This window comes from Coregonus clupeaformis, unplaced genomic scaffold (genome assembly GCF_020615455.1).
Source record: "Coregonus clupeaformis isolate EN_2021a unplaced genomic scaffold, ASM2061545v1 scaf0911, whole genome shotgun sequence".
NCBI classification, from domain to species: Eukaryota; Metazoa; Chordata; class Actinopteri; order Salmoniformes; family Salmonidae; genus Coregonus; species Coregonus clupeaformis.
In genome coordinates, this window is record NW_025534365.1 from 17,844 (window position 1) to 38,974 (window position 21,131).

A 21,131-nucleotide genomic window follows, 5' to 3' on the forward strand; every position below is an offset into this window, starting at 1 on the left:
AGGTTTTTTCATTGAGAAATACTGAACCAAACATCTTAGTTAGATGTAAAATTGCACGATTAGCTTTCCTCGGCAAAAATATCAACATTTAAAGACGGATTTCTTGAGTTTTCTGACTATTTTGAGCAAGTGGCTATAGACCCTTTTCCAGTACATGACACACTGACGTCACAAACAGATGCGTGCGACTCTTTACATTTACATTTAGTCATTTAGACTCTAAACCAGAGCGACTTACAGTTAGTGAGTGCATACATTTTCATACTGTCCCCCCGTGGGAATCGAATCCACAACCCTGGCGTTGCAAGCGCCATGCTCTACCAACTGAGCTACACTGGGCTAGTAACTATAGCAACTCTTGGTGGCAGTAGTCTAGATTTTTCATTTTTATTACTTCTAAACAAAATAACCTTTTTGGGTTCTCATAGGCTTAGAATTATGTTTTGATTCTTGCTTGAACAGTCGCTATGATTATATTTGGTTGTGTGTGATCTTTGCAAAATACATTCGATGCAGCAGTTGTTAGCTAGAATGCGTATGCTGATTGATATAGGCTGTAGCAAAAGCTAGCCAAATAGCCATTTTACTGGTTGAAGTGTTTTTTTAAGTATAATGCAGTTGATTTGTGATGATGACACAAACATTATATTAAGCAGGGCATTCATACGAGCCTTAAAATCCAATTATAATCCAAAGTAGTGTGAAATGCACTCATAAGCAACATGTAAATAGAGGCTTTTTTTGCTGGCGTTCTATAAGAACTCCCCCTTGTTCTGCCACCAACTCGCGCCCATCCCCCTCTTGCAGCAATGTTTGTAAAGACAGAAAGGGGTCTATGGCGTCTCAAAATGGACAAACCGTACTACTGCCGTTTTTTCTCGTTTTTCAAGCAAAGGTCTTTAAGGGAATATGTGAGCACAGTGTCTGCAACACCACTAAGCAAGGGGCACCACCAAGCAAGCGGCACCATGAAGACCAAGGAGCTCTCCAAACAGGTCAGCGACAAAGTTGGGGAAAAGTACAGATCAGTGTTGGGTTCTAAAAAAATATCAGAAACTTTGAAAATTCCACGGAGCACCGTTAAATCCATTATAAAAAAATTCAAAGAATATGGCACCACAACAAACCTGTCAAGAGAGGGCCACCCACCAAAACTCACGGACCAGGCAAGGAGGGCATTAATCAGAGAGGCTGAATAGTTATGCACGCTCAAGTTCTGTTTTTTTATTTTTTTCTTATTTCTTGTTTGTTTCACAAAAAACATTTTTTTTTCATCTTCAAAGTGGTAGGCATGTCGTGCAAATCAAATGATACAACCCCCCCCAAAAAAAAAAATCCATTTTAATTCCAGGTTGTAAGGCAATAAAATAGGAAAAATGCCAAGGGGGGTGAATACTTTCACAAGCCACTGAATGTAAGATTACTTGGTTTGTATTCAGGGGACTAGGTATGTTTTAGTAGTGGTTTGTTTGCAGCAATTCAACCATGAAGTTCTGATTCACGCAGTCTCCTCTGAACAGTTGATGTTGAGATGTCTGTTACTTGAACTCTGTGAAGCATTTATTGGGGCTGCAATTTCTGAGGCTGGTAACTCTAATGAACTTATCCTCTGCAGCAGAGGGAACTCTGGGTCTTACTTTCCTGTGGCGGTCCTCATGAGGGCCAGTTTCATCATAGCACTTGATGGTTTTTGCGACTGCACTTGAAGAAACTTTAATAGAACTTCACATTTTCCGGATTGACTGACCTTCATGTCTTAAAGTAATGGACTGTCGTTTCTCTTTGATTATTTGAGCTGTTCTTGCCATAATATGGACTTGGTCTTTTACCAAAGAGGACTATCTTCTGTATACCACTCCTACCTTGTCACAACACAACTGATTGGCTCAAACACATAAAAAGGAAAGAAATTCCACAAATTAACTTTTAACAAGGCACACCTGTTAATTGAAATTCAATATTGTGCAAAGCTGTCATCGAGGCAAAGGGTGGCTACTTTGTAGAATCTCAAATATTAAATATATTTTGATTTGTTTAACACTTTTTTGATTACTACATGATTCCATGTGTTATTTCATAGTTTTGATGTCTTCACTATTATTCTACAATGTAGAAAATTGTAAAAAAATAAAAAATAAAAAAAACTTGAATGAGTAGGTGTCCAAACATTTGACTGGTACTGTATATATATATAAAAAGCATTATCAATATTTCAAATAAATTATCAACACAGTAATAAATGGCTAGAAAAACTCATTCATAATAAAATATAAATCTAGAGGTATAAATACATTGTTCCTTTTGATAGTGGTAAATTGTAAGTATTAGTATTATTAACATAACATAATATTAAATAATTCCACCTTTCCAAATGATTGCCTACAACAGAATGTACATCCACTTGAGAAATAATAAAACAGTAGATAAACTGACTGAATATCTGAAGGATATTTTTGTACTTTTAAGTAAGGTGAGTATTGGCAAAGTGTGACACTTTCTGAAAATTGTCTTTCCTTGAACACCTTCCAGAATCATCCCATTGTCTTAACCCCTAACATGATACCATTCTAAACACTATGAACTAAAAAATAAAGAAATATTAAACACAGGATCAAAGACTCTTCTTAAAACACTAATTGTTCTGAGATCATTGAAATAGTCCAGGTAATCCATTTTCTCTCATTGCCAAGGTCAACCTGGGGGCCAACATCCATTAATCTGAAGTTAAACCTGCCTCTGGCCAGGTTTAATTTAAGCCTTCACTTAGATCCAGTGGCGAACCGTGACTATAGGACCAAGGCCTTCAGAGGGATCAAAATTCTAACAATAAGTTGAATAAAAATATATATCATGAAAATAACAGAAAACATAGCTTCACTTAATACGTCAGACATTATATATTCTGTAGTCGGGCCATTCTAGTTCTAGTGAAGGAGGAGCAATGCTTTTTGATGACATTATGAATTAATCAAACAGGTCGCGCTTCGGGCTGCCGCGCACACAGACAGAACCCGCATGGGACACAACATGACACATAGAATTTTGAAGATGGCGCCGACAGATATGGCAGCTCTGCTTCTAGCTCCTAAGCAACTTTGCAGTATTTCTTACATTATTTGGCCAGTATTTTTTTTGTGTTATTACATTACAGCCGGAAATAACTTTTGGATATCAGAGCGGCGGTACCTCACCTGCCATCACTAGCCGGCTTCCACCCGGTTACGCAACCCTGCAGCTTAGAGGCTACTGCCCTACATATATAGACTTGGAATCAATGGCCACTTTAATAATGAAACACTAGTCACTTTAATAATGTTTACATATTTTTGCTTTACTCATCTCATATGTATATACTGTATTCTATTCTACTGTATTTTATTTTATGCCACTCCGATGTTGCTCATCCTAATATTTATTTATTTATTCAATCCATTCTTTTACGTTTAGATTTGAGTGTATTGTGTGTATTGTTGTGAATTGTTAGATATTACTGCACTGTTGGCGCTAGAAACACAAGCATTTCGCTACACCCACAATAGCATCTGCTAAATATGTATATGTGACCAATACAATTTGATTTGATTTGAACATAATGCACTGTTTGCACAGCTTATGGTAGCCAGCACCACTATCACACTATCACCAATAGAGACAACAACAGTGTCACATCAGATGTGAAAGGCTTGTGGTGCTGAAAGGACAGCAACCGTAATACCTGTGCACTCCATGGCGCTGAAGGAGAGCCAGTTTTGGTCAAACACAGAGACAGGGCTGATAGCCAGGAGACAGCAGTCTCACACAGCATCAAATAATGTTAGAGAATAAGCAGCCCATTCACTCCAGTAGGCCCCATAATAATATAATATAATATTTAGCAGATGCTTTTATCCAAAGCGACTTACAGTCATGCGTGCATACATTTTTTTGTGTATGGGTGGTCCCGGGGATCGAACCCACTACCTTGGCGTTACAAGCGCCGTGCTCTACCAGCTGAGCTACAGAGGACCACAAGTCAGAACAATACAACAGCACAACCATTTCATTTCCAAAATGAAATTAACAAACCAGCTATTACTTCCCATTGCAAATATATTTTATCACGTTCATCACACTAACTGGTGATACAAAGTTTAAATGCAACAATGTTTTCCAGTCATTGTAAGTGAGGACCTGGTGGACCTATTGGGAAACCACACAATCATTTGGCCTTTTTTGGGGCTTGGGCTCATTAAATGTTGTTAATGTAGGGCTCATAAAATGCATTTAATATATGTCTGATCAGGCTCAGGTAGCATCAGGTTTGTATTTTCATGCTGATCAAAGCTCTAATCAAATCCAGACATTTATAAGCGTTATAATGCTTTTGAATGACACTTCCGGTTTTGGCGGAAAATACCGGGTTACCCGGGAGAAGAGTGATTTATTCTCGGGATGGAACATTTGTAAAACACCGGGGAAATATTAAACCCTATTGCGCATACCAGTTGATTCACAAGACACCAACTAAGTAACTTACATATACGGTATCTTCATTAGGCCTAATGGCATTTCATGTCCATGATAGGAAGTTTGTTGTAGTGACTCAGTAAGGCTAATTGTAAAAGTAACCCTCTAAAGTGCCATGTTTGTACAGTTTATTATGTGGAGGAAACATTTAGGCAGCCAGGACCATACACCAGGACCGCTCCGTAGGCCGCACTGTAGGCCTAGCTCTTACTGCAGTCCAGTGCCATGGACATCTTTGAAGTTTGGCCTCTAGTAATTTAGGACGGCAACTTTATGAAGGCATCTTCAACGTGGTCTTATCGTACAAGGCTCTACAGACATGTAAAATAAAAACAGGCTATTTTTATTGTTCACGTTATTTGCGTTGAATATGTATTGAAGTCAAGTGGTTCAACATTAAAATATAGTTGGATGGACCACACAGGACTGCTTGGAAAATGCGACGGTCAGTGGAACACTTGCGCCACCAAGTGGACAATTGCTTCAGTTCCCTTGTGGCATCAACGCTACCAGAGATATGTGATATAAGATCAAATGTTATGTCAATATTATTATCTCTAAATTGATTCCGCCACCCGTATTTCATATATTATTATTCAGATTTAGCTGTTAATCTGGATTTAATTTATAAACGCTTTCTGTCATTTCCGATTGGAGGTCAGATAACCACGTGACTTCCGAACCTACCAATGTGTTACTTTGTAAAAGTCAAAAGTGGTTATTCTCAACGTTGATCAACTCCCAATCTATGCCAAGATTTTTTTTAAGCATTATCTTTGATATTTGGCGGACAGTTTACAGAGCTACGTTTTGTGTAACCGTCATCGAATTTGACGTGTCCGAGAATGGGACCTATCTCCCGAAACAATTGCGGGCTCGCCTCTTGGTTAAAATGAAGTGTAGTATCTGGAGTACAAGTTTTTATTGACCACAGATAGTCGATGCGAGAGGCTCTGGTGCCATCACCACAATTTTTGTTTTAGATTCCGTCTCTCACAGTTGAATTGTAACTATGATATAAATTACAGACCTCTACATGCTTTGTAAGTAGGAAAACCTGCAAAATCGGCAGTGTATCAAATACTTGTTCTCCCCACTGTACATGTCAACTGCATATATTTGAGTCTTGTGAAATAGCAGGCCTATCAAATAATGACTTCAGACAAATACATCAGATAACGTTACCGGTATGTGAGGCAGTTCATGTTACCAGTACATGACTTTAGCACATTTAATAGTTTATACTGTATAGTCTTCCAGTGTATATATTTCCAATCATAACAATTGTCTTCTTTTTGTTAAACTACTTTATTACTTAGCTATTTGTGTATATTTTTGATCATGTGTATTGCACTGTTGAGGAGAGCTTGCAAGTAAGCATTTCACTGTACCATTTACACCCTGTATCCTGTGGAGGTGACGAATAAACTTTGATTAGAAGATTAACGCACCATTGATATCAGCTATCATAGTCAAGATAACGGTGACTGACTTGACCAGCACTCTCTAGCCATCATTGACATTGAGATGAACTTGCTCAAATGTGAAAATACAATATACATCACGATCCTAACTAATTAAAACTAAGCAACTGCGTTAACTCGGCATGATTTATTTTCACAATGAGAGGGGGTGCACCGTTCCTGGAGATACTGCAATACCAGGTCGATGCGTGGAGTGGACGGGGCAAGCCCCTATTCCATCTCCCTATTCCAAAAATCAATTTAATATATGGTCCCCAGATAGGGGACGTATCAGATATTAAACTGATAAGAACAGATTTTTTTTAATTTTTTTAATTTTTTTAAATAATTTTTATTTTCATTTCACATTCAAATACAAGTACAGATTCAGTGCATAACGTTGTACATAACATGGATTTACAAAAACAGTACCTTAACCGTATAAAAATAGCGAAACTCCTAAAAAAAAGTGCTGTTCTGAGGAACCTGACCAGCTAAAAGGCCTACATTCAAGAGAAGCATGTAAACAATTGCCTCTAACAATCTCCCAAAGCTGATCTTTCAAAGGAATAAAAACAATTATAGAAATAAAAACGTACACATATATCAAAGGGAACTCTGAATAAACCTCAGTGTATATCGAATATTTACAAAGGCTTAGCCTACATTTAAATTTAAACGACAGAATACAGTTATATATAGGCCTATATATAGGCTATAAAAAACGTTTACAAAGAAGGGTATATTTCCATCTATGTTTAACAGATGTGATGCCCCACTTATCTATTTCGAATTGTATTTTTTTCCAAATTTCTTGTTTTATAAATTTAACCAATCCCGTCGGTGACCACTTGAGGGTGTCATTGACCGCACCACATCTGGCCTCCCAAAGTTTGGTCTTGATAAGGGACACCAGAGTCACTAATTCTAATAATTGCACCTTTTCCACATGTTTTAGTTCAAATTTGGCTACCCCTTCATAATCAATGTTTTTTTTAAATATTAAAATCTATTTTAATTTTCTTCCAAACTGTTTGGGCAAAAGAGCATTCCCATAAAACATGGGGAATTGTTTCAATTGCGAAACAGTTGTCCCTGGGACAAAATTTATTCAGGGTCAAATTATGATCATATAATGTTGAACGGACCGGAAGACGTCTGTGTAAAACAAGCCAATTAAAATCTTTCAGTCTGTTGTCTAAACCTTTTAATTGTGCCCGTAGCCAGGTGGAAGGTGATATAGGTAATCGGTCTCTAGGACAACAATTTTCTATCAATTTCACATATAGCAGTCTGTGGTTGATTACATTTTCTTTTACTTTGCAGACAGGGTTTTTCCTTGCCCATTCAACTATTTTCTTAAAATGTAATGGGATAATTTCAGCTTTTGGCTTACTATTATCCCACTCCACCATAAACCTTAACGGTATGGACAGCCATAATTTGATTAATATATTACATTTGTGTACAGAAGACGACAAAAGACAACAAACGTTTGAGTAGAACAACGCATCTAGTTTGAGAGGAATATGAGGGAAATCCCTTCCACCAGCCTCTATAGGCTGGTACATCCCATCTCTCCGGATGTACTCATATCCCCCCCAAAAGAAATTAAACAGTACACGTATGAACATTTTCCTTAGAGACACCGGCATGGGAAACACATATGCAAGGTGGAGTAATGAAGGCAGAATGTCCGCCTTCAGCACTAACACCTTGCCACTAAAAGATAGTCGCCTCACTTTCCACAGTCCCAATCTTTTATTAAGCGAAAGTAGTTTTTCTTTCCAATTAACCATGTCATCTTTAATTTCATTTCCGAAAGATATCCCGAGCACTACCATTGGTCCTGTGCACACAGTCAAACCACATAACGGATCAGATCTCCATTTCCACTGTCCCATATATTTTATTTCTGTTTTATTCTTGTTAATCCTAGACCCGGAGGCAACAGAGAACTCATCAATGACTTTGATAACCTCTTTCAAGCTCAGGTCGTCTTGTAAATATAAAATGGTGTCGTCCGCGTATTGTGAAATTTTTAGAATATCCCCTCCAGGTAATATAATGCCTTTGATGTTGTAATTTGTCCTAATTGCACATGCGAAAGGTTCAATATATAAAACATACAATAGCGCAGAGAGAGGGTCCCCCTGTCTGACACCTCGTAATTGCTTGATTACATTTCCAATATTCCCATTAATATTTACTCTGCTTCCCACATTACTATAAATAATTTTTACCCATTTCATAAAATTCTTTCCAAAACCACATTTTTTCAGAACTCTAAACAAAAACTCATGGTTTACCATGTCAAAGGCTTTTTCCTGGTCCAAATTTACAGTAATAGCTGGCAGGTGCCTTTCCTCTAAATATGCTTGAACGTCTCTGTGCAATTGCAAGTTCCAGGTTAACTTTCTCCCTACCACACCACATGTTTGGTCTAAACCAACAACATATGCCATGGCAGAAGACAGACGATTAGTTATGGCTTTACTTAATACTTTATAGTCTACACACAACATTGTTAAAGGTCTCCAATTTGCTAGTGTCTTGGGGTCTCCCTTTTTTTAAAGTAGCGAGATTACCCCCTCGCACATTGAACCTCCCATATGCTCCAAACCAAAAATAACTCTAAATACTTCCAAAAGATGACATCCAATTAAATCCCAAAAAAACTATGTAAAACTCTTTAGAGAGCCCATCCACTCCTGGTACTTTGTTATCTTTCATGCTCTTCAGTGCCATATATATTTCATCTAAATTCAATTCCCCTTCTAATTGGTCTCTAATATCTAAAGGTATCTGCACATCCACACATTTTAAAAAAGTAGTCCCCTTCTCATAATTAATTGTTTGCTTTTGGAATAGCTGAGAAAAGTGCTGGGTAGCGACACCAAGCATGCCATCTCCATCCTCAACCGTCTCCCCGTCTTGATTCAATAAAGCCGAAATGGTCCTCCTCTTTCCCCGTGACTTAATTTGTTTGAAAAAAATATGCAGAGCACTTCTCATCTTTATCCCATTTATCTTGTTGACTTTTAAACATGAAATCTCGAGCTTTCTTTTCAAAAAAGGCCTGCTGCTTTTTCTGCAGGTTACACAATGTGTCTTTATCTAAACCACCACCATTCAAATTACCTTGGATGTGCAGATCTTCTAGTTCGTTCTGCAACTTATAAAAATCTTTGTATTTATTACGTGCTTTATCTTTGCAATAATTCTGAATAAAAATCTTGATTCGTAATTTTGTGCTCTCCCACCAGTCTATGACAGTAGAATAAAAGGATTTCATGGTTACACAGCCCTGGAAAAAATACCTAAATCTAGTCTCAAATGTTTTGTCATGTAGAATACCATTATTAATTTTCCAATATCCTTTTCCAAATTCAATTGTTTTTAATTCTACTGTCACAGACAGGCAACTGTGGTCAGAATAAAAAACCGGAGTGACGCGTGCAGAGGACACACCGAGTCCACGCGGAACAAACACATAATCTATGCGGCTCCTCGCGCCCCTGCTGTTTCCCCAGGTGAAACCGGGATCATTTGCATGCGCCACTCTATAAGTATCCACCAAATTATATTTCTCTATTAGATTTTTTACAAGATGCCCTCCCAGATTATCTCGGTCATATGACACATTAAAATCTCCCCCCATAATAACCTGTTGTTTGTATAAAAATAGCGTCTAGGTTGTTCAGCATTTCCCTCCTTTCCTTGGGTGTCGATGGTGCATATACATTAATTAGCCGAAGACATTTACCCCTCCAATCAATATCTACTATTAAAACCCTCCCGTGTACTGCCGAAAAACTTCCCACTATTTTTAAATCCCTATTTCCACATAGAACACCAACCCCTGTAGAATGCACCCGCCGACACTCCACCTTGACTCTCCCTGAACCCATTCCCTCGTAAATCTCTCCACATCATTTTGATCTTTTAAATGTACTTCTTGTAAAAAACACACAGAGAAGCAAATGGAGGACAAATGGGAAAAAACAGTCGCCCTTTTAACGGGGTTCCTAAGCCCTCTAGCGTTTATGCTAGCTATGTTAAAAAGGGACGGCATGGGGAAAGGAGGGAAGCAGACAACTATCTAAATATGACATGAATTTCCAGACTCACTTTAAGTACAGTTACTCGTTAGGAGGCCTGTCTGGGAAACGGTGGTCCCCAGGTGGAGGACTGTCCACAAAGATAGGGGTCGGGAAAACCCTTTCCTCCTCAGTCAGTGTGGGTGCTGGAACACCGCTGGGTGCGAGACCGCTGCTGTCGGTAGAGCTCGCGCCTGACAGGGAAAGCAGAGTCTCCTCTGCGCTGCCCGGGTTTCCCGCGCTTTTCTCCTCAGACTCCCCGCTTGCAAAACAACTGAAGCGATTCCCCCCCAGGGCGGACTCCTCCGTCGCCTCCATGCGGATGAGTGGGGAAACAGGGCTCATCTGCTTCCTCTTGACAGAGCACTTCCTCCTCTCTCCCACCGTGGTCCAGCTCTCCGGAGCAGAGGGCGCGGTGGGCTCTCCCGTAGCCTCCTCCATCTGCTTGCTCCAGCTCCTGTCCCCCGCTCCGCTCTCCTCAGGAGGTGATGATGGCGCCTCACTCCCGCTCTCCTCAGACTCTCGCAGTTCTCTCTCCATCACTAGCTCCTTCACGACCTCCTCAATAGCGCGTAGCTCTATAACTTTTCCCTCATCTGCTCTTTTCCCGCTCACCGCTCTGGCGTAGGAGGGGGCTGCCTTTGGGCAGTGACGGAACAGGTGCTCCTCTGAGCTGCACAGACTGCAGCGCTTAGGCACGGTGCAATCCCTCATTACATGGCCGAGGGCCCCACAGTTTCTGCACCTTGTCTGGGTGCAGGCATCAGCGAGGTGCCCGTACGTGCTGCACTTCCTGCAAAAACGAGGCTGCCCAGCATACATGAGGTAACCCCTGTCTGCACCGATAGAAAAAGACGCGGGAGGATGGAGGTAGCCATCATGGCCGCTCTCGTCTTCCTTTAGCAGCACGCGAAACTGCCTCTTCCCTGTCCAGATGCCTAGGGCGTCCTTAATGTCTCTCACTCCTGGCAAGATGGTCACATACCGGCTGAGGTAGCACACTAGCGTTTCTTCTGTGACCCAGGGGTTGAACATGTGCACCGTTAGCACCCTCAGATTGTGCCTGCACAGGGACTCAACTTGAAAGCTACTGAGGGCGGGTGCTGTCGAGTTCGCTCGGAAGAGCCCTCTCACCTCCTCCAGCCTGGTGATGGTGTAGAACGACACATCATAAAACTTCTCCGGTGTGTTTTGTTGCAGACAGTGCACATCGTCTGCTGTCAGGCGTAGAGGTCCAAAAAGAACGTCCTTTCCAAAATTAACTCTTTCCATCAACTTTTATTTTCCAGTCCATTGAAAACGCAGCGTGTTCTTCAGTCCGGCGGCTGCCGACTGTGACGTGGACGATGACGACATCGCTCCACCTTCAGGATCTCCTTGGTTACTGCAACTTGATCTTGATCTTAGCCAAAAGGCCGAGAAGCGATACCGCAATGCTTTCGGGAGGAAGGGGCCCTTCTCCGACACGTCAAATTCGAATATGGTCACACCAAAATGAGCTCGGTAAGCTTTCCGCCAAATTTAAAAGATAATGCTTTTAGAAAATGGTGGCATAGAGTGGGAGTTGATCAACGTAGGGAATAACCACGTTTGACTGTTACAAAGTAACAAGTTGGTAGGTTCTAAAATCACGTGGTGATCCGCCCTCCAATCGGAAATGAGGGAAAGCGTTGTTAAATTAAAACCAGATTAACAGCTCAATTGGAATAATAATATATCACGGGTGGGGAGAAACAATTTGGAGATAATAATATTGACATAACATTTGATCTTGTATCAAATATCTCTGATAGCATTGCTGCCACAACGGAACTGAAGCAATTGTCCACTTGGTGGCAGCAGAGTTCCACCAACCGTTGCTTTTTCCAAGCTGTCCTGTGTGGTACATCAAACTGCATTTGAATGTTGAACCACTTGACTTCAATACATCATCAATGCAAATAATGTGAACAATAAAAATAGCCTATGTCTTTTTCTTATTAAAATCTTTCTGTAGAGCCTTGTATGATAAGGACATTGTGAGGAGGCCTTCATAAAGTTGCACTCCTAAATTACTAGAGGCCAAACTTCAACGATGTCCATGGCACTGGACTGCATTGCGAGCTAGGCCGGAGCGGTCCTGGCGTATGGTCCTGGCTGCCTGAATGTGTCCTCCACATTATAAACTGTACAAACATGGCACTTTTGAGGCTTACTTTTACAATTAGGCTTACTCAGTCACTACAAGAAATGTCATATCATGGACATAAAATGCCATTAGGCCTAATGAAGGTACAGTATATGTAAGTTACTTGGTTGGTGACTTGTGAATCAATCTGTATGCGCATTAGGGTTCAATATTTTCCCAGTATTTTACAAATGTTCCATACCGAGAATAAATGTATTTCCTCCCAGGTAACCCGGTATTAACCGAGAATAAATCACTTTTCTCCCGCAAAAACAGAAAGTGTCATTCAAAAGCATTGTAAAATTGTAAAGCATATACATGTCTGGATTTGATTAGAGCTTTGATCAGCATGAACATTCAAACCTGATTCTAACTGAGCCTGATGAGCCATATATTAAATATATTTTATGAGCACTACATTAACGACATTGAATGAACCCAAGCCCCAAAAAGCCCAAATGATTTTTCCATTATCCAATAGGCTACATACATGATACACTGTAGGCACATTACAACTTTTCATGCTACAAAAAGGGTCAATTTGTCAGCAAGGCACATCAATTAACGTAGTCCCAATCAATGGCAATTGCTGAACTTCATTAGGCAACATTTTAGGTGTTTTGTAACAGATGTCTATTTCCATTCACCAAATGGCGCTAATAGGTTATACATGCAGTTTGGATGCTGAAATAATTTTGGAGTGGAAGAACATGCACAGAAGTAGCCTACATTTTGAATTGATTTGGTTTGACAAATCAGATGAAAATATCATGACTGGTTGTGTTTATGCCACAATAAAAAGGTAATTCATTTTTACCGTAATGTTTAATTGACTACTTTATTATTAGGCACATTAAATGTGTTTTCGTGCGCCTCAATAGAGACCCCCGAATGCACTCTGTTTTCATCAGAACAGAAATGTGTGTAATTAGTTCATTGAACCCATTCCCACGTAAATTGCTCCACATAATTTTAATCTTTTAAATGTACTTCTTGTAAAAAACACACAGAGAAGCAAATGGACGACAAAATGGGAAGAAAGAGTCGCCCTTTTAACAGGGTTCATAAACCCTCTAGCGTTTATGCTAGCTATGTTAAAAATGGACGACATGGGGAAAGGAGGGAAGCAGACAACTATCTAAATATGACATGAATTTTCAGACTCACTTTAAGTACAGTTCCTCGTTAGGAGGCCTGTCTGGGAAACGGTGGTCCCCAGGGGGAGGACTGTCCACAAAGATAGGGGTCGGGAAAACACTTTCATCCTCAGTCAGTGTGGGTGCTGGAACACCGCTGGGTGCGAGACCGCTGCCGTCGGTAGAGCTCGCGCCTGACAGGGAAAGCAGAGTCTCCTCTGCGCTGCCCGGGTCTCTCGCGCTTTTCTCCTCAGACTACCCGCTTGCAAAACAACTGAAACGATTCCCCCCCCAATGGCGGACTCCTCCGTCGCCTCCATGCGGATGAGTGGGGAAACAGGGCTCACCTGCTTCCTCTTGACAGAGCACTTCCTCCTCTCTCCCACCTTGGTCCAGCTCTCCGGAGCAGAGGGCGCGGTGGGCTCTCCCGTAGCCTCCTCCATTTGCTTGCTCCAGCTCCTGTCCCCCGCTCCGCTCTCCTCATGAGGTGATGATGGCGCCTCACTCCCGCTCTCCTCAGACTCTCGCCGTTCTCTCTCCATCACTAGCTCCTCCACGACCTCCTCAATAGCGCGTAGCTCTATAACTTTTCCCTCATCTGCTCTTTTCCCGCTCACCGCTCTGGTGTAGGAGGGGGCTGCCTTTGAGCAGTGACGGAACAGGTGCTCCTCTGAGCTGCACAGACTGCAGCGCTTGGGCACGGTGCAATCCCTCATTACATGGCCGAGGGTCCCACAGTTTCTGCACCTTGTCTGCAGAAGCGAAGCTGCCCAGCATACATGAGGTAGCCCCTGTCTGCACCGATAGAAAAAGACGCGGGAGGATGGAGGTAGCCATCATGGCCGCTCTCGTCCTCCTTTAGCAGCACGCAAAACGGCCTCTTCCCTGTCCAGATGCCTAGGGCGTCCTTAATGTCTCTCACTCCTGGCAAGATGGTCACATACCGGCTGAGGTAGCACACTAGCGTTTCTTCAGTGACCCAGGGGTTGAACATGTGCACCGTTAGCACCCTCAGATTGTTCCTGCACAGGGACTCAACTTGAAAGCTACTGAGGGCGGGTGCTGTCGCGTTCGTTCAGAAGAGCCCTCTCACCTCCTCCAGCCTGGTGATGGTGTAGAACGACACATCGTATAACTTCTCGGGTGTGTTTTGTTGCAGATAGTGCACATCATCTGCTGTCAGCCGTAGAGGTCCAAAAATAACTTATTTTCCAAAACGAAATCTCTCCATCAAACTTTCTTTTCCAGTCCATTGAAAACGCAGTGTTCTTCAGTCCTCTTCATCCATCTTCTCCTTTCTCCTCACCCTCATCACCCTCTTCATCCATCCTCTCCTTTCTCATCACCCTCATCACCCTCTTCATCCATCCTCCACCTACCTTTTCACCTGCCTATCCATATCTCTGCAACCAATACAACCGGTAACACCTCGCCAGTCATCTCCAAGACATTTTTTACATTTTTACATTTTTAGTCATTTAGCAGACGCTCTTATCCAGAGCGACTTACAGGAGCAATTAGGGTTAAGTGCCTTGCTCAAGGGCACATTGACAGATTTTTCACCTAGTCGGCTCGGGGATTAGAACCAGCAACCTTTCGGTTACTGGCACAACGCTCTTAACCACTAAGCTACCTGCCGCCCAAGACCTTCCTAGTAACATATCCCAGTAATCCCAGTGCTTATCTCTTTCCTGTGTGTGTGTGTGTGGCAGTGTTTGGCCAGAGCAGGGGTTATTAACCTGCTCCATATGGACCTGGATGTACTATTGCAGGCCGCCACATCTCCGGCACCCAAGGTTGGTGTGTCTCCCTATTGGTCAGGCAGCAAGGTCACCAGGTCAAGGTTCAGGGGTCAGTCAGACACAGGCTTGTGGTCCTGGTGGTTTGAACCCTTCCCCTGGTTCAGTGCACAGTCTTTGCATGCTATGCATGGGTTCACTCAACGCATGCAAGGGATGAACTGACAGCCTTCCTCACATGGAAGTAAGACCGAGGGTACCGACTGACAGACTGGGTACAGACTGACACAAACAGGGTACTGGAAGACAGGGTACAGACAGACAGACAGGGTGCAGTCAGTGTGTCTCTTCAGTCCAACCACTGAGATGGAATACGATCCATCATTGCAGCATTACCAACAGGCAGGCCACTGGACTGGACTTTAGAAAGGACAAACGTTCAGTTATTCATGATATGTTCCAGTGAACCAAAGGGAGATTGATGCTCTATTATTGGATGCTATCATACTATAAACAAAACCCTGAGAGGATAATAAGTAATACGAACACAGAAAATCAGTGATTAATATGGCATACAAACACAGAAAATCACAAATGGAGCAGCTGGACTGAAGAACACTGCGTTTTCAATGGACTGGAAAAGAAAGTTTGATGGAGAGATTTCGTTTTGGAAAAGCAGACGCCTGTGACAAGGTGGTCTGTATGAAGTGCCGGGAGGTGGGCCATCGCTACGAGGAGTGCACGAACGGAAGGTCGTGCAACCTCTGTGGCGAGCGGTCCCACCTCATCCGCAGCTGCCCCTCCTCCTGGGCCAATAAGGTCAGGGCTGGCGGGATGGAGGCGGCGGCTGAGGACCGGGCTTCCGAGCGCCAGAAGGAGAAAGCGGCAGTTGCCAAGGTGGCGGTAGTGGAGGAGGTGGTAGAGGAGGTGGTGGTGGCGGTAGTGGAGGAGGTGGTGGTGGCGGTAGTAGAGGAGGTGGTGGTGGCGGTAGTGGAGGAGGTGGTGGCGGTAGTTGAGGAGGTGGTGGTGGCGGTAGTGGAGGAGGTGGTGGCGGTTGTTGAGGAAGTGGTGGCAGTAGTGGAGGAGGGAAAGTAGAGAAAGTGGAGTGCGCGGAAGGTGCGGTGGTGGGAGAAGTGGGAGTGGAGGCAAAAACCATCCCCCACCCCCAACCCCCCCCCGCCCCAGACTGAAGTGACCCCTGAAGGAGAAAGGGCCGAGAAATACGGCTCTGGAGAGACGGAGAGTGAGACCTCCCCAAGTGGGTCTGACAGTATGATGACAGTGTCGGAAACGACACTGTCAAGTGGGGAGAGTGCAGGAGAGGTGGGAGAGACCCTGGGCGAACACCTTCCCCCACGGAAGAGAAACGCTGAGGAGCTCTCCGACCCCGAACAGGGCGAGGAGAAGAAGGGAAAGTTGGAGTGGGAGAGCTCCCAGGGGGAGGATGAGTCTAGGGTCTTTCCATCAAACTCCTCCAACCAGGAATAGTTTTTAAACCCTGTTTTCACCTCCTCTCCCTGCCACCCCCCCTTACCCCGCAGGGAGAGAGAGAAAGTTTCTAAAAAATAACCCCTTTTAAACTGTTTTAATGCCTTCTTTCTTCTTTAGCACTGTTTTTACTAACCTCTTTTATGGCTTTTAACATCACCACCATAAATGTTAGGAGTATCAAGACCGAACTAAGAGCACAATCTGTTTTATCCTTTTTAGAAAGTTTTAATTCAGATGTGTTTTTATTGCAGGAGTGTGGTCTACCCTTTTTAACCTCTTACAGCAAATGGGAGGAGAAGTGGCAGCACGGGCCCTCCATTTGGAGTGGTTCCAATTTTAATAAAAACGATGGTGTTGCTATTTTATTCAAGACCCCACAGGTGGTGGTGAAGGGGAGCACAGTGGTGGTTGGGGGACGTGCTCTTTTAGCCAACTGTACTTTTATGGGGAGGGATTTTAACGTGCTAAATGTATATGGTTTTAATAACAAACACGACCGTTGTACACTTTTAGAAGACCTGCAGTCCCACATGCTGGGGAGGGATCCTCTAGTGGTGGGTGGGGATTTTAACTGTGTTTTAAGTAGAGCAGACAGGAGAGGAGCGGGAGAAGATTTTAAAGTAGATAGGTCAAGTGTTTTATTGCAAGGATTGTGCAGGGATTTTAAACTAACTGACTGTTTTAAAACCCTGCATCCAAGAGAGGAGGGCTTCACCTGGACCAGTGGTGACGGCACCAGAGCCTCTCGCATTGACTATCTGTTTACCCGCGACTGCCCGCCAACTGATGCTAGAATAACCCCTGCTTTCTTCTCAGATCACGTGATGCTTACGTGCACCCTCTCACTAACTTCGGGTGTGACTGTAGGAAGAGGGCCCTGGAAACTGAACTGCTCCCTTTTAGAAGATGATAGAGTAGTTAGCCAGTACAGGGAGCAGTTCAGCCAGTGGCAGACGCTACAGGACTTCTTTGACACACGAGCACAGTGGTGGGAAATGGTGAAGGGCAAGACGAGGACCTTCTTTAGAGAGATAGAAAAGAAAAAAAGTAAAGAAAAAGATAGACGCATGTTGGGACTGCAGAAGCGAATGGAACGGTATTTTAATCTAAACCAACAGGGTTTTGATTTTAACCAAGAAATCAAAGACGTTAAGAAAGAGATGGCATTTTTAGCAGAACAGAAGAGCAAGGGGGGTATTTTAAGAAGTAAAGAAAGGGAATTAGAAGAGGGGGAAAAATGTACCAGGTACTTTTTAAAAAAGATAGTCAGTAAGGGTAGGGTTATGACGGGTTTAAAAGATAAAGATGGGTTTTTAAAAACAGACACAGAGGGAATTAAAAAAGTAGTCGAGGGTTTTTATGGGGAAATGTTTGGTTTTAAAGATGAGTGTGAGGAAACAATGGAGGAGGTTTTAACATACATCGACAGGACTATACCAAACACAGACGACCTAATAAAAGACTTGACAATGACCGAACTCGACGAAGGACTGAGACATTTTAAAAGGGGTAAATCACCGGGGGAGGACGGCCTCCCTTTGGAGTTTTATCTGACCTTTTGGGATGTTTTAGCCGACGAACTTCTGACTGTTTTTACTGACTTTGAAACACTTGAAAGACTACCTGACAGTTTTAGAACAGGAATCGTGACCCTTTTACACAAAAAAAACGACAGGACTGACCTTAGGAACTGGAGACCGATTACCCTTTTAAATTTTGACTGTAAACTTTTTACCAAGGTTTTAACACTCAGAATGTCTTCTGTTTTAGGGGAGGTGATCCACCCGGATCAAGCCTGTGCCATTCCGGGAAGGAAGATCACGGACAGCCTAGTACTGATCAGAGATGCCATCTGTTATGCGAGAGACAGAGACATGCGGCTTATAGTCCTAAATTTAGATTTTGATAAAGCTTTTGATCGGGTCTCGCACCAGTACCTCTTCAAGGTACTGCAAAAAATGGGATTCCCAGAAAGGTTTCTAGCTTGGGTGGGATTGCTGTATGGGGACATCACCAGCAAAATCCTTGTAAATGGGCATTTGTCAAGAGCAGTGGGAGTACACTGCGGCGTCCGTCAGGGATGTCCATTATCTCCCCTCCTGTTTGTGGCCTGCATAGAACCACTGGCACAGGTTTTGAGAAGGGACCAACCGATCAGTGGGGTGGGTATCCCGGGGAGTGGGGGGATGACCGCCAAGTGCGTTTTTTACATGGACGACGTCAACATTTTATGCACTGACCTTTTATCCGTCGACAGGACTTTGGACAGGATTGACTGGTGCGGACGAGCCTCTGGGGCGAGACTGAAGAGACAAGACAGAGGCCCAATTTTTCGGACCGTGGGCAGACTCAGACTTGACCAGACTACCACTGACTGTTAGAATGACGGACATAAGGGTTCTGGGGGTTAAATTTGACAGAGAGGGAGGAGGTAGTGGAAATTGGACCGGGATTTTAGCGACTGTTAGACAGAGACTGGGGCTTTGGGGACTAAGACGACTGACTTTTGAGGGCAAGGTTTTAATCATCAAGGCTGTGATTTTACCTGTCCTTTTACTAATCAGTTCTGTTTTTATCCCCCCGCGATCAACTCTTTTAGCTCTGGACCGGATGCTCTTTTATTTCCTGTGGGGAAGCAAGTGGGAGAGGCTGAGGAGGGAGGTGGTAAAGAGGCCCAGGTTCAAGGGGGGGAAAGGCTTGCCTGACCTCTACTTGTTCCTGGGCAGCCGCTATACAGCGTTACATCTTACTCTTGCCACCTCCCCGGTCAACAACAAGACCCAGGCCCTCGCACGGTTCTGGCTGGGGTCTTACCTCAGGTCTCTGAGGCTGATCCCAGTCGACCTGCGAGCCCCAGTCTCTTTCCTGCTCCCCAAACACTATGTACAGCTCAAAACGTTTTTAAGACATTTTAAACTGGAAAAGGAGCCTGTCACTGTTTTAACTAAACACCGCTCTCTTCTCTCTCTTGTGCAGGAACGGGAACCAGTGTGTCCAGTGCGCGGGCTTGCTATAGGCAAGCCCGCAACGGTTTGGCGCAACGTGGCCCATCCTGCTCTGCTGAATTGGCACCGTGACCTGTCCTGGATGGTCGCCCATGAGATCCTCCCGGTCAGGGCCGACATGCACTCCCGGGGCATGGCGAGGACATCCGCGTGCCCCCGACCAGGCTGCGGCCAAGAAGAGTCGGTGAGGCACTTGCTCTGGCAGTGCAGAGCCGCACGGGACCTGTGGAAGGAAGCAGGCCCCCTGATCTCCCCACGCCTGCCAGCAGGGGAGGACCTAACGCCCCAGCTCGTGCTGTATGGGGTGGGCCGAAGGCCTATAACAACAAAGGCCTTCACACAACTCTGGCCCACCCTCACGTGTCTGAAGGATGCACTGTGGTCCTCCCGCAACCTGCTGGTAGGAAAACAGGTAGAGACCACCCCCCAGGCAGTGGCTTTGGTAGCCACGGAAGCCCTGGGGTGGTACGAACGACAGGGGGCCTCGACCCCAGGCGAAGGGTCCCCCACAACACCCAAGGTCCCGGCGGCCACGGCCTGACAGCGCTGCGGCGCCTAGGGCGATTAATCAGTTCTGTTTTTATCCCTCCTAGGAAAACATTGTTAGCTCTTGACCGGATGCTTTTTTATTTTCTGTGGGGAAGCAAGTGGGAGAGGCTGAGGAGGGAGGTGGTAAAGAGGCCCAGGCTCAGGGGGGGGGAAAGGCTTGCCTGACCTCTACTTGTTCCTGGGCAGCCGCTATACAGCGTTACATCTCACTCTCGCCACCTCCCCGGTCAGCAACAAGACCCAGGCCCTCGCACGGTCCTGGCTGTTCTTATCAGTTTAATATCTGATACGTCCCCTATCTGGGGACCAGATATTAAATTGATTTTTGGAACAGGGAGATGGAATAGGGGCTTGCTCCATCCACTCCACGCATCGACCTGGTATTGCAGTACCTCCAGGAACGGTGCACCCCTGTCATTGTAAAGATAAAGCAGGCAAAGACAACAGAATTGCTTTGTTATATTCCATTAGGATCACGATGTATTTTATATTTTCACATTTGACCATCTTCATCTCAATGTCAATGATGGCTACAAAGTGATGGTCAAGTCAGTCAGTCACTGTTATATTGACTATGATAGCTGATGTGAATGGTGGGTTAATCATCTAATCAAATCAATGTTTATTCGTCACATGCACAGGATACAGGGTGTAAATGGTACAGTGATAATGCTTTAACGATAATGCTTTAAAAAAAACATGGCATAGATTGGGAGTTGATCAACGTTGGGAATAACCACTTTAGACTGTTACAAGGTAACAAATTGGTAGGTTCGTAAGTCACGTGGTCATCTGCCCTCCAATCGGAAATGACAGAAAGCGTTTATAAATTAAATCCAGATTAAGAGCTAAATCTGAATAATAATATATGAAATACGGGTGGGGGAATCAATTTAGAGATAATAATATTGACATAACATTTGATCTGATATCACATATCTCTGGTAGCGTTGATGCCACAAGGGAACTGAAACA

At 43.7% G+C, this 21,131-nt stretch overlaps 2 non-coding genes across 2 annotated transcripts; one reads left to right on the top strand and one right to left on the bottom strand.

Annotated features, from left to right (window-relative positions):
- Positions 1-6,133: 6,133 nt before the first annotated feature.
- On the bottom strand, positions 6,134-6,322 carry LOC121560092. The gene has a single exon (XR_005998883.2). It is a non-coding gene; the product is annotated as a U2 spliceosomal RNA (small nuclear RNA).
- Positions 6,323-20,373: 14,051 nt separating this feature from the next.
- On the top strand, positions 20,374-20,570 carry LOC121566646. Its single transcript, XR_006659191.1, has one exon. It is a non-coding gene; the product is annotated as a U2 spliceosomal RNA (small nuclear RNA).
- The last annotated feature ends 561 nt before the right edge of the window (positions 20,571-21,131 follow it).